The sequence below is a fragment of the Meleagris gallopavo genome, chromosome 4 (genome assembly GCF_905368555.1).
Source record: "Meleagris gallopavo chromosome 4, MGAL_WU_HG_1.1, whole genome shotgun sequence".
In the NCBI taxonomy this organism is placed as follows: domain Eukaryota; kingdom Metazoa; phylum Chordata; class Aves; order Galliformes; family Phasianidae; genus Meleagris; species Meleagris gallopavo.
In genome coordinates, this window is record NC_139407.1 from 23663311 (window position 1) to 23674643 (window position 11333).

General features: G+C 43.3%; 1 long non-coding RNA gene across 1 annotated transcript; it reads left to right on the forward strand.

The window, feature by feature from the left end:
• The first annotated feature begins 232 nt into the window (after positions 1-232).
• On the forward strand, positions 233-4467 carry LOC109367242 (uncharacterized). Its single transcript, XR_004159522.2, has 3 exons — positions 233-881; positions 1414-1590; positions 2235-4467. It is a non-coding gene; the product is annotated as an uncharacterized LOC109367242 (long non-coding RNA).
• The last annotated feature ends 6866 nt before the right edge of the window (positions 4468-11333 follow it).

The following is an 11333-nucleotide window of genomic DNA, read 5'->3' on the forward strand; positions in this document are numbered from 1 at the left end:
GGGCAGGGTGCTCAGCTTGGGCAAGTGGGGCAGCTATGCTGCCTGCAGACCAGCTCATGTCCCTGAACCTTCCCTTATGGTCTAGTGTGACAGGACTGTGCTCACCAGCCTAATTGTGCTCCATTTTTGATAACAGCTTTCTTTTAAAGAAGCAGGAATCTGAGAATTTAGGTGCAAAGGTTTTGGTTTATTTTGAGATTTTTGAACCACACAGTTTGTAGTAGCTCCTCTTCCATACCTTGCAAATGGTTACACTTATTAAAAGTTAATAAGATTAAACTTTTTTAAAAAAATTTGATTAGTTCTGTATTCATGTATTGAAACTGCTTTTTCAAAACATTATTTCCTGCAGTTGGAAAACTGAGATGTCAGGAAATCATGACTGAAGAAGAAAGTGACAGCTCTTCCAGAATTGCACTATGTTTTAGGAGTGCACTACACCAAATGGTGTTAATGACAATGAAGAGGCTCTTTTCAACATCTCCATTCCTGGTACACCTGCATATCAAGAATATTACACCACATTCCAAAGGCACTTCTGACTTGCAGCCACAATGCACAGATGTCGACTGGAGAGATATCAGAATAAACACTCATTTTTGTTGTTAGAGGTATGGAGATCTGCACATCAATCTTAACAGACTGATTTTGTCTGTAATGGAGATAGCTGAACAGAGCTGAGTGCTCTGCTTGTGAAGGCAGCAGCCTGCTGGCTTTGCTGCAAGTGCTGCTGGAACCAATGTCCGTAGGGTGGCTGACGTGACGAGGTGGAATTGCTGCAAATGGGTTCGCAGCTGGTGGGAGAAGCTGTCCTTGACGTCCTGGAGAGGGGTTACTCGGAGCTCATCGGGAAGTTTTCACCCAGCTGGCGCAGCAAAACGGTAGGGAGTGGAGAATACTGTGCGATATTAAATTGAAGCTGTTAATTGCAGTTGTTATTAGTTACTGTGAGGCTAAAAGGAAACGAAAGAATGTGTTCAGGGCATCCCCCAGTACCTCTCTCTCACACCGGAGTGCATGATGCTGAGTTCTTCGCACTGGCATGGCATTGCTTTACAGTACCAGCACAAAGGATTGGTAGTACGTGTCAGCCTGCACGTTTGGGGAGGTGCTGGGCATGATTACACAGACAGGGAGAAGAACTGCGAGAGACAGCGAGCAGTCCCCTCTAGATATTCGTTGTAGATCCTTTGCCGCACTTGCTTAGAAATAGTGGCTTTGGAGACGCCTCCAGACGATAACGCTATAACCGATTTCGGGAACCTTCATACTTTTCCAGCTTCGCTTCCTCGCACGCCCCTTCGCTCTTGTTTCGGGGAAGAAGTTTCTCTCTGTAGTCTCTCAGGAGAATAACCTCGAAGCCAGGGAAGTTCCTGTGCTCTTCCTAGAGCTCTTTTTTTACTCCTTTTTCAGGGGGTGAGGGAGGCCGCCCTCAGCTAACGGGGGTCAACCTCCCGCCGCCGGAGGAGCCTCCCCGACGGCACAGAGTAGCCCCGGGCGGGCGCCGCGCTCCTCGCGTCCCCCGAGCTCTGGTTTTCTTCTCCCTGAAACGCTGTGTACACAAAAGGCTCGCTTCTGCCTTTCAATTAGGTAACCAAGATTTATTTACTTTTGCTCTTTCTCCCGTCCGTACACATCTTTAGCGTTTGCAGCCCCTGTCAGCTTTGGGCTCGGGTTCCTTTTCTCCTCGAGAAGTTATTTATTTGTGTTTCTCGGGAGACGTCTTTAAATCAAACGCCCGTGTCAGGAGGACTCCATCCCGCCAGGCTCTTAAAGCGGGCGGGCGGCTCTCTGCGGTGCTGTGGGGCCGGCTTAGGGCGAGCTGTCGGGGCGCCCCGTGTCCTGCGGGGGCCGACTGAATGAGACCCCCCTGCTCGGCCGGGCCGTAGCTCTCAGGGTGCCCCCCAGGTCTCTCCCTGCCCGGTCCCCCGGGACACCGCACCGACGGACGGCCGGGGAGCCTCGGTTGGGGGTGGGCGGCTGCTTGGCAGCGCGTCGGGGGCAGGACGAGCCCGGCTGCAGTACAGCCCTCAGGAAAGGCAGGAAAAAAAAAGAAAAAAAAAAGAAAAAAAAAAGAAAAGAGAAAGGAAGGAAGGGAATTGTTGGAAGGCGAGGGTTTCCCCGCGGTCTGGGGGTTGAGATGCGGTGAGGGCGCTCAAGGGCGGAGGGAAGCTGCCTGGCATCAGTGGGTTGCGGGCCTCTCCCAGCAGCCAAAAACATGTGTGTGCGTGCAGGCTGCTGTGCCTTACACCCAATCTCGTGCCGTTGTTGGCGACTGAGGAGTGTTACCGGAGGAGTCCGGGATCCCCGAGGTGCATCAGTGCCGAAATAAGGGAGAACAGCAGCATCGCTCATCCCGGCCACCAAAGGTACACCCGTTTCGGTCAATATCATTTTTTTTTTTTTTCCCCACTTCTCCTCGGTGTTTGCTAAAAGGCGCGGAGCTGCGTGCGAGTCCCACAGCCGAAGGAGATGCGAAGCGCTTCTTCCAGCGGACGCTACTCCCCATCCCCTCCATCCTGCGGGGTGGGGGAACGGAAGGGGCTCGAAGTGCGGGGAGGGAACGGGGGGGGATTCGCTATTTTCCTTGAAGAACGGTTCAGAACAGTTATTATTAATGCACGCAGCGGGCACCTGCTCGGCTCCCTGCCCGCTTCTCGAGCGGTACTTTTACTGCCCGTAAGCAGCGATCCAGGGCCAGTAATAGGATCAGGAAGGCAGGCGTTAGGCGGAATGCCGCAGCGGCACCACGCGTAAAGGCGAGCTCCCGACAAACGCCTTCGGCCGAGAGGCTGTAAACGTTTTATGGGTAATGAGAAAGGCAAGTGTTTGGCACGAAGGGAGGGGGCAGGGTCCCAGCACCCGCTACTGGATGGGGTCGCGCTTGTTGCTGAATGCTGGCATGGGGACTTCGGCCTGCCGAATGACCTCTGAAAGCAAGCCAGTAAAATTTACAGAGGAAAAAGAAATATTTAAAGTCAAGGACTCCTCAAGTAGCTGAAAATTAACTTCTGACAACACGCGAGATTTTTCCCTCCCCACCGTATCAAAGAAACGCCTGTACGTTAATTTCACCCTGAAAGATTTGAGAAATAACAGCACCCCAGGGCAAATTTTCAGCTTCAGAAGGACCCTTTGAGCCAAAGCAGGCGCAGGGAGCACGCCCAAAGCTGCGCAATACAGCCGCACTGATTTTGCGGCGGTGTTCGCACGCTTGGCGTATACAGAAGCGCAGAACCCTGAGTTCTTCCGACGAGATTTTAATTAGGAAATGGAATTTCCCACTCTGGAGCTGTGCCTTCGGGTAGCAGAGGCATGATGGCTAGAAGCTGCCGCTTTGCCGAGCACTATTCGGCTGCGACGGTTGGGCTGGGGTTACGGTGCCAACAAGCGGAGCGGGGCCGGGGCTATCCCAAACGGCGGCTCCCTTCCTTCCGTCCTCCGTTCTTGTTTCCTTCCTATTTTTTTTTTAAATTTCTTTCTTTCTTTTTTTTTTTTTTTTTTTCTTTCTCCCTTCCGTGTGCTGCTGAGAACCGACTCCGTGAATTTCCCGAAGTGGCCCTTTGGCTTTATCACTGCTTAATGCGAACGTTCCTTTCAAGAAGAAAGCAGCAGAGAGGCAAGGCTCTTGTCGCTAATTCGTTGTTACCGTGGACACGGTTCTAAGCAGTTCGATTTTTATCGATGGAAAAGAAAACGCTGAAAATTGAGGTAAGGATTGGATTAGCTCCGTGTCTGCCACCGCAGTGCAGTGTGCACTGCGCGATGCTTACGAGCGGAGCTGCCGCTTGCTCAGAGCTGACCTTGAAAAAGAGAAGAGCGTGGCGAGGCGGGCACCGCTCCATCAGACTAAAGCGCATCTGTTATCTTTAGATATTTAAATCCCTTCGTCAAGATTATGGCGTTATTCCAAATTGTAAAACGCGGCTATTTCGCTTCTCGCTGCTGCAAGAAAATAAACCCTCCACTTTTCCCACTCTAGAATAGCGTTTTAAAAGAACCCAAAGCATCATAACGTTTTTGCTTTTTATTTTGCTTTCCTGATTCAACTCTGAGACGTTACAAACGATTACGGGTTGGAAAACCCATCGGAAACAGCGTGGTCACATTATGACAAAGTGATAACCCGACGCTTGCAAAATGGTGACAGTTGCAAAGTTGTTTTTTTATTTTGTTTTTCTTTTCTTCCCCCCCCCTTTGTTTCCTTTCCTTTAAAAATAAACCTTTCGAAAAATAAAATAAATAATAATCCCAAATGCTTCCGCAGTAAGTGCTAATCCCCTTTCTCTATTGCAAGGCCGGGCCGGGCAATAGGAAGCTCATTTAATTATTTTCATTCTAATCGCTTTAATTCCCCCCCCCCCCCCCCCTACCAAGAGTAAATGACGCTAATGGGACCCATGTGGAGGAGCCCCGGGGTGGCGGCGCGGCTCCTCCCGTGCCCGGGCAGGTGGAGCCGGCGGGGCGGGGCTCGCCTCGGTCAGAGGTTTTACAATAAATAAAATACGGCCACGAGTTGTCGGTTGTTGTTTTTTCTGATCTTCTTCCTCACCACCGACGCTGACCGCTGTCTGCTCTGGGCTGGTTCCGTTTGTCGGGAAGGAGAAATGGCAAACCTCCTTCCCCACCGACGCAGCTCGGGATCCGTGCCGGAGATGCGGCCTCGGAGCCGCAGGAGCGCAGCGGCAGCGCTCCGCTCGGTGCCCTCGGGTGTTGACGTCCGTGTTCGAATGCAGTACCTGCCCGCTGTTATAAACATCCCTCAGTACACAGCCAATCAATCACGCTGGCAAGCAAGCAGATCGGGAGCCGAGAGTATATACAAGGCATAAATACAGAGACGTGAAACCCCCGTCAGCGTTGTAGTATTTACACATAATTTTTCTAAGGCTCTCTCTAAGAGAAACCATATCCAGGGTATCGGAAGTTATGAAATCAAGATTAAAAAGTAGCAGACAGTGCTAAGGAAGTTTAGTTATTCTAATACTAGTGAGGGAAATGTAAGGAAGGAAAGGAGAACAAAATGCCTGAAGCTGAAGACTTCAAAAAAAAAAAAATCCTATTACACTTACAGCCAGGAACACAAATTGGAGACTATGTGGCTGAAAAACATGAAAACTGGTCGTTTAAAAATACGATGCGATAGATATATCTGGAAAAGACATGAGTTTACCAGATTTTCCGTCAGCAGAGCATTCTTTATATTGCAGTCATTTCTAGTCTTACTTTAATTTGAAACATATTTACATCCAGGGATAGGTCCTTGCAACTATGCTGTGTTTTTTAACAATCGTTTGATAACAAGAGCTCTGTGCAGCAGGGGATCTGTGCCCCTTGCTGTGACACTGAGGCTTTGCTGGTGGAAGAACGTGTGTGAACATGGGTGGAATCCCTACAATGAAGCGTGCTGCAGATCCAGGGCATCCCGGTGACGTGGAGAGAAGGGTGACATATCAAAGCAGAGCAAAATGAAGTTTCAGGACTTAAAAGAGAAAGGTGTACATTGTGTTGTGGTAATTTAGGAGTTTCACTGAAATGGAGAAATGGTTGGTGCTGCAAAATAGCAGGTTTGCTGTTCCTGTGTTGCAGGATCCTGAACTACGCCCTGGGCTTTGGCCTGGTGGAGGAGCATGATCTCAGGGGGCAGGAGATGTGTTTCAGCATGAGTTGTCAGGGCATGTGCCAAAACAGCTTGTAAAGCTTGGAAGCACAGTGTTCTTGCTCAAGAGAGCCCTTGTGACCACATCCTCTCTATGGTGTCCCTCTCAGGCACATTATTTTCTTGTGCTGCAATTACTGCATTTGTTGTGTATGTTTTCCAATCAAGAATAAATTTGACACTAAACTCACTTTCACTCCATTATTTGTTGGTGTATAAGAGGCCAAAACCAAACAGTACTGATGTCGGCAGAGGAGTTTTTGAGGCTGCCCTGCAAACTAGCTTGGTCTAATTGGCATAAATAGTATAGAAAGTCGGTTTTGTTGGCCTCTAAGAGATTTAAAATGATGTGTTTCAATATATGTATTGCCCGCACAACAGGGATTGGATTATTCAGCTGCTTACATTTAAGATGCCCCCCATCCTCCCCATTAAGGACTGTGTTTAAAATGGATTGGATTACTCACTTGCTTAAAGGATATTTCATTTTATATAACCATTTCTACTTGTCATCATATAAGTGAGTGCTTCATCTATCAGAACTTCTTCCTGCGAACTTGATGCATGGTTTTCTGTAGGAATGGATTATGGAGCCCTTTGACAGAAACATGTCTTGATCTGTGGTGGATAACACTGACACAAAAAAGGGGTAGATGCCTTAACTGACAATTTCCCACTGAAATAGTACATAAAATAAATAACAATGCTTAAAATAGTTGATGAAGAGCCTAGAAATATTTAATAACTTTGACGTAAGTGGTATTTTCTGTAAGCACCAGAGTCACCACAACACCAGTTCCACGCTTTAATCTTCTGGGGTGGTAATAGTAAGGAGACTTCCATCTGCTCTCATCAGTGGATTAATTCAAGTTCATGTTAAGTTCACAGTCTTTGTTCACAAAAACTATTGGCAACTACAGGAATGGTATTTTAATGTTGTGAGAACATTGTGAAAGCACACACTCTTTTCTGTTCTAAAGATTCACCATCATTCACTCCAATGATAAATGATTGTTAAGAAAGATACAAACAAAGCAAGATCTTGGAGTTAATTCTTTAAGCTACACATCATGTTCTTTGAGTTTGAGAGAAAAGCAACAGTTGGTAGATGCCAGCATTGCAAACAAAGAGAAGTGTTTGTCCAGTGACCCAGTACAAGGTTCTTACTTCAGGAAGAATCCTCAGCTCCCTTCAGAAAGCTCGGACAACTGAACACACACATGTTAATGGCCAAGTTTGGCTTATTTCTGCGTGCTTTCCGCTAGCACAATTTTTCACATACTTTTTTTCTCTGTCAACAAACCAACAAACTTGGCTTTCTCCAACTTTTGAGCATTACCTCTGAGCTTTGTGATATGGCTACAGACAAATTTCTTCCTGGAAGGTCTTCCAAGGACAATGTTAATTGCCTTCCAAAGTCTTTAAGTGCCAGCCAGAGCAACCTTACAAAGACCACATATGTGGCTTTGTCAGCCATGTTCTCCTGTGCAGATTATTTTTTATCAGTCTACAAACAGACAAAACCTCCTCGGCCTGAGAATCGAGGGAGAAATCAAAAGGGCACTTTAATGACTAAGAAAATTAGATGGTGGTTTACTCACAGCGAGATGTCTTCTCATTCAGACCAGTGTCTGCTATTGCTAGTACACACGGAGCTCTTCTTTTTATTTTACAGACCTCCTACACATCATGGGCATCAAATTGTACCGTATCATTTTTCTATACATATTTGAAATGTACTGTATGTCTTTTCTCTGAGGTTAAATAACTTTTGACTAAAACTGCCTGTACTAAATAACAGTCTACTTCTAGTAAGCATAAACCTTCCAGTTTTGTTTCTCATTATGGACAGTAGGCTACCCAAAAAGATTTGAGGATGCTGCTACAGAGCAATTGATAACACAGGGACATTCATCAACTCAGGCAGTGTGCTAAGCTAGATGCGGATCTGGAGGTGAGGAATCAGAGACACTGCTAAGCTCTTGCTTCTTCTGAACTGTACTGACAGTCTGGCTCTACTTCTCATTTGCTTTTAACAGTGGTGCGGTCAGAATTTTACTAGGGTGTGTCTTGTTAAATGCACTTTGAGGATAATGTAGATAAGCCTCCTCAAGTGCTATGTCTCAGTGATCTATTTAGCCACTAAAGGACCCCATATTCTATATAAGATTCTGCTTAGATCAAGTATGTAGTGAACAGCTTCCAGAGCAGTCTAGAGATTGTAAACCAGCATTAGCAGAATTGACTTGGGGATGAATTTAGAATAGGGATGAAACTGAATTTATTGACATAAGGCTGTATGTTTGGTAACATGGGCTTCCTTTCCTATGTATAATAGGAACAACTGTTTATACTTAGAAAATATCAACACTCACTGAGAACACATTTTAACTGCTGTTATTTAGCTAGTGTTAAGAAATTCCTGAGAACACTTTAAAATGTAAAAATAACAGGCTTACACATGCTAATCTGTGGAAGGGAAGACTGGGATACAGAGGAAGCCAAATTCTGGGCAGCTGTGGAGAGGAGTAGCTTTGCTGGAATGCTGTTAGGTCTGGCAAAAGAAAGGATGAGCTGTGAGCAGGACTGGGACCAGGTATTCTCTGGAAACTACTCTTCAAACTTCTTTCTTAGTCTGGGCAAAAGCAAAGAAAACCTAGATTTATCATTTAAAGATAATTTCTTGTTTTAGGCTCTCTGCTTCTCTAAATGTGTCTTTAGGCCCAGCCATAAGTTTTGATTTATATGAACTTAATATTACTATGCAATACTTATTTAAAGAATTTTCAATATGTTTCAGAATCTTCACCTTTCTAAATGAAATCTACTTCATACAGAAAGTCCATCTACTTGCTACTTAAATTTCCAAATTAGGCCTTTGAATGCGGTGATTTTCAGTATATATTATGCAGTGCTATATACATTGGTAATACTTCATACCAAGAAAAAGAAATAATATATTAATAAATTCATATTAAGAAAAGCTGAAAAGGAAGTCTTAACAAAAGCTGATTACTAACCATGTGACTTATGCATTTTATTACATGTCTAAATGCTATACATAGGAAAAATATTCAAATGTTTGTTATCATATTTCTAGATAGGGAAATCTTTTGTATTTACTGTAAATTTTACTGCTATGTCAGGAAAAGAAAAAAAACAAGAAAAATTCAAGAACATATAGAACACATTTTGCTATTACAAATCAGAAATGGTGCTGTCAGAGTTCAGACAGCACGCAACATTAGCAAATAAATTTATAAATTTATTTCATTATTTTATAAATTTATAAATTTATTCCTAATTGGAACTGATAAAAATAAGTTACATTTATAGGGAAAAATGCAGGACCTCAACTGTCACTGAGAGGTATGCAAAGCGAGACGCACTTATCCTTGGCAGATCTTAGCAGCAGTTCAGGATAACCTGGCTTGTTTTGTCATGCAGGTGATTAATGCTGCAGAAGGCAATCAAGTGAGCCTATTTAAATCTTCTCCAGTAATAAAAATATGCTTCCATTTAATTGTGTTACCCGCACTGCAGTAATTATTCTGTGTTCTTGATGTGAAGACAGGGAAACAGTAGTTGCAAAAGTACTTTTTCTAACATGTATGAAATAGCTTACATGGAAGTCATGTGAAGGACACCTGAGGCACTGTGCCCAGAAGAATTATCTTCTCCCTGATGTGGCAGAGTAGCATCAAGTCTTTTTCACCACCTAAACCTCTGTGATGCCTACCGAGTTAGTGGATAGAACAACTCTACACAGAGGTCCACAGGACTGAATGAAAAGGGCTGAGTGCTCCTGGCAGTAAATTATCTGACTGCAGAAAGGGTTGTGCAGTACAGGCAGATTGGTGTTTGCTTGGAAGGGGAAGGCCTGCTTTTGACATTTTCAGTTTTTGTATATTTGATGTTTGAGAAGAACATAGTGCTCTAGCTATAGTCCAGCTGATCACATTCCCACAGCTAAAGGGAAGAAGACAAATCATAAATCATTTTCAGTCTCTACGTTTCAAAGGACTTGCTCTTTTTCTGATGCTATGATTACATATTGCAGATATTGTGTGCAGATTAGCTTTTGGTTATTAGCATACACATGTACACAGATCTATCTGCCTTGAACCCAGCAGTGCATCCCTTGCAGCTCAGCAGCCTCTTGGCATGAGCAGGGCTTGGAGAATGAGAGACTCAGGCTTTAGCATAGTTGAAAATGGGATTGGTTCAGCGAAAGGTCTTTCTCCAGGAAAAAAAAAACAACACAAAACACAACTTAACTGAACAAGCATTGACTTTTTTTTTTTTTTTCTTTTAAAATAACTTCTCAGCTGCATGGATTATAAGATTTTCTAGAAGGTTAATAACAAAGGCTATGCCTTCTTGGAAAACTGAAGTTTACGCTGCTATCCACTGTCAAATGCAGCCATTGAAATAATGAATGAGGTTCACTTCCTCAGAATGTGTAAATGTCCTGACTCAGAGTTAAGCTGTCAACAGCTGAAAGACAGTCCCATTGACATGTACCTGGCAATAGTTACTCAGGTTTATTTTTTCCTGGAAAGCTGTTTTGGGCGACAGAGTGGCGTCCGGGTTTCCCAAGTTGTTGTGCTGACAAACTGCAGTGGTGGTAAAGGCAGGGAGTCTGACAAAATCTCATTAATCATTTTAAATTAAATCCAACATTCCTCTCCTACACTGCCAAGAAGAAAGCTAACTTTTACAAATGAATACCCTCTATGAAAAGAACCGATATCCTGACCGTATTGCTTTCAGACAAATATTCCCCATTTCTGTCATGTGCACATGCACAATAGGTATTATTTTTAAACTTTAAAATAATGAGTTTGTTGGATGGCTAGAAAACAGAGAAGTGCTTTTTGCTTGTTTTCTGTAATAGATACTATGTGTGAACATCTCTGATAATTAGTCTGGCTTCGTTTTTTCAATGAATTGTAGCTTTTTGCTTTTCAATAACAAATACAGAAAAAAAAGTTGCTTCTTAATGGAATAAAATTGCACAGAGGGAATGGAAGTGTTCTGCTAAATATTTTATAATCTAAGCAAGCTTCGAGAAGTAATAGATGAATAAGAAAGAAAAATTGCAGATTCATGAAGACTTCTGTCAACAAAAGCACTGAAATGATGAAGGAGCAATATGGTCTCTGCAGCCTTTTACATATACATTCATTTGTATAAGTAATGCTAGCTATCTGGTTATGATGTAACTATAAACACTGTATGTTGTCTTAACATCTGATAAATAATATGAAAAGATCACATAAAATCTGATCTTACTAAAATCACTATTATATGTAGGTTATAACAGATTGTATATTATTTCTCTTTAAGAAATAATACAAACAAAAACCATAATGTGCCATGGGAGACACAGGAAAACGTCTGGTCTGTCCTTTGTCCATTTTAATAGAGCTTTTGAGATTAGTGATAGATTTTACAATGGCAGAGGACAAATCATCTACCCTAATGTTTATTACTTTCAATATTTACTTGAAAAATGTGAAAAGAAAAACCCTTATCTTAAATTCTCATTTGTGATACAATACAAGGCAAGTAAATTTGACTTTTCTAAACACTTAAAATCATTATTTTAACATGAGAAAGTTACTGCACTTCAATCTTTGCTTAAATACTAGAAGTAATTTAATACTTATTT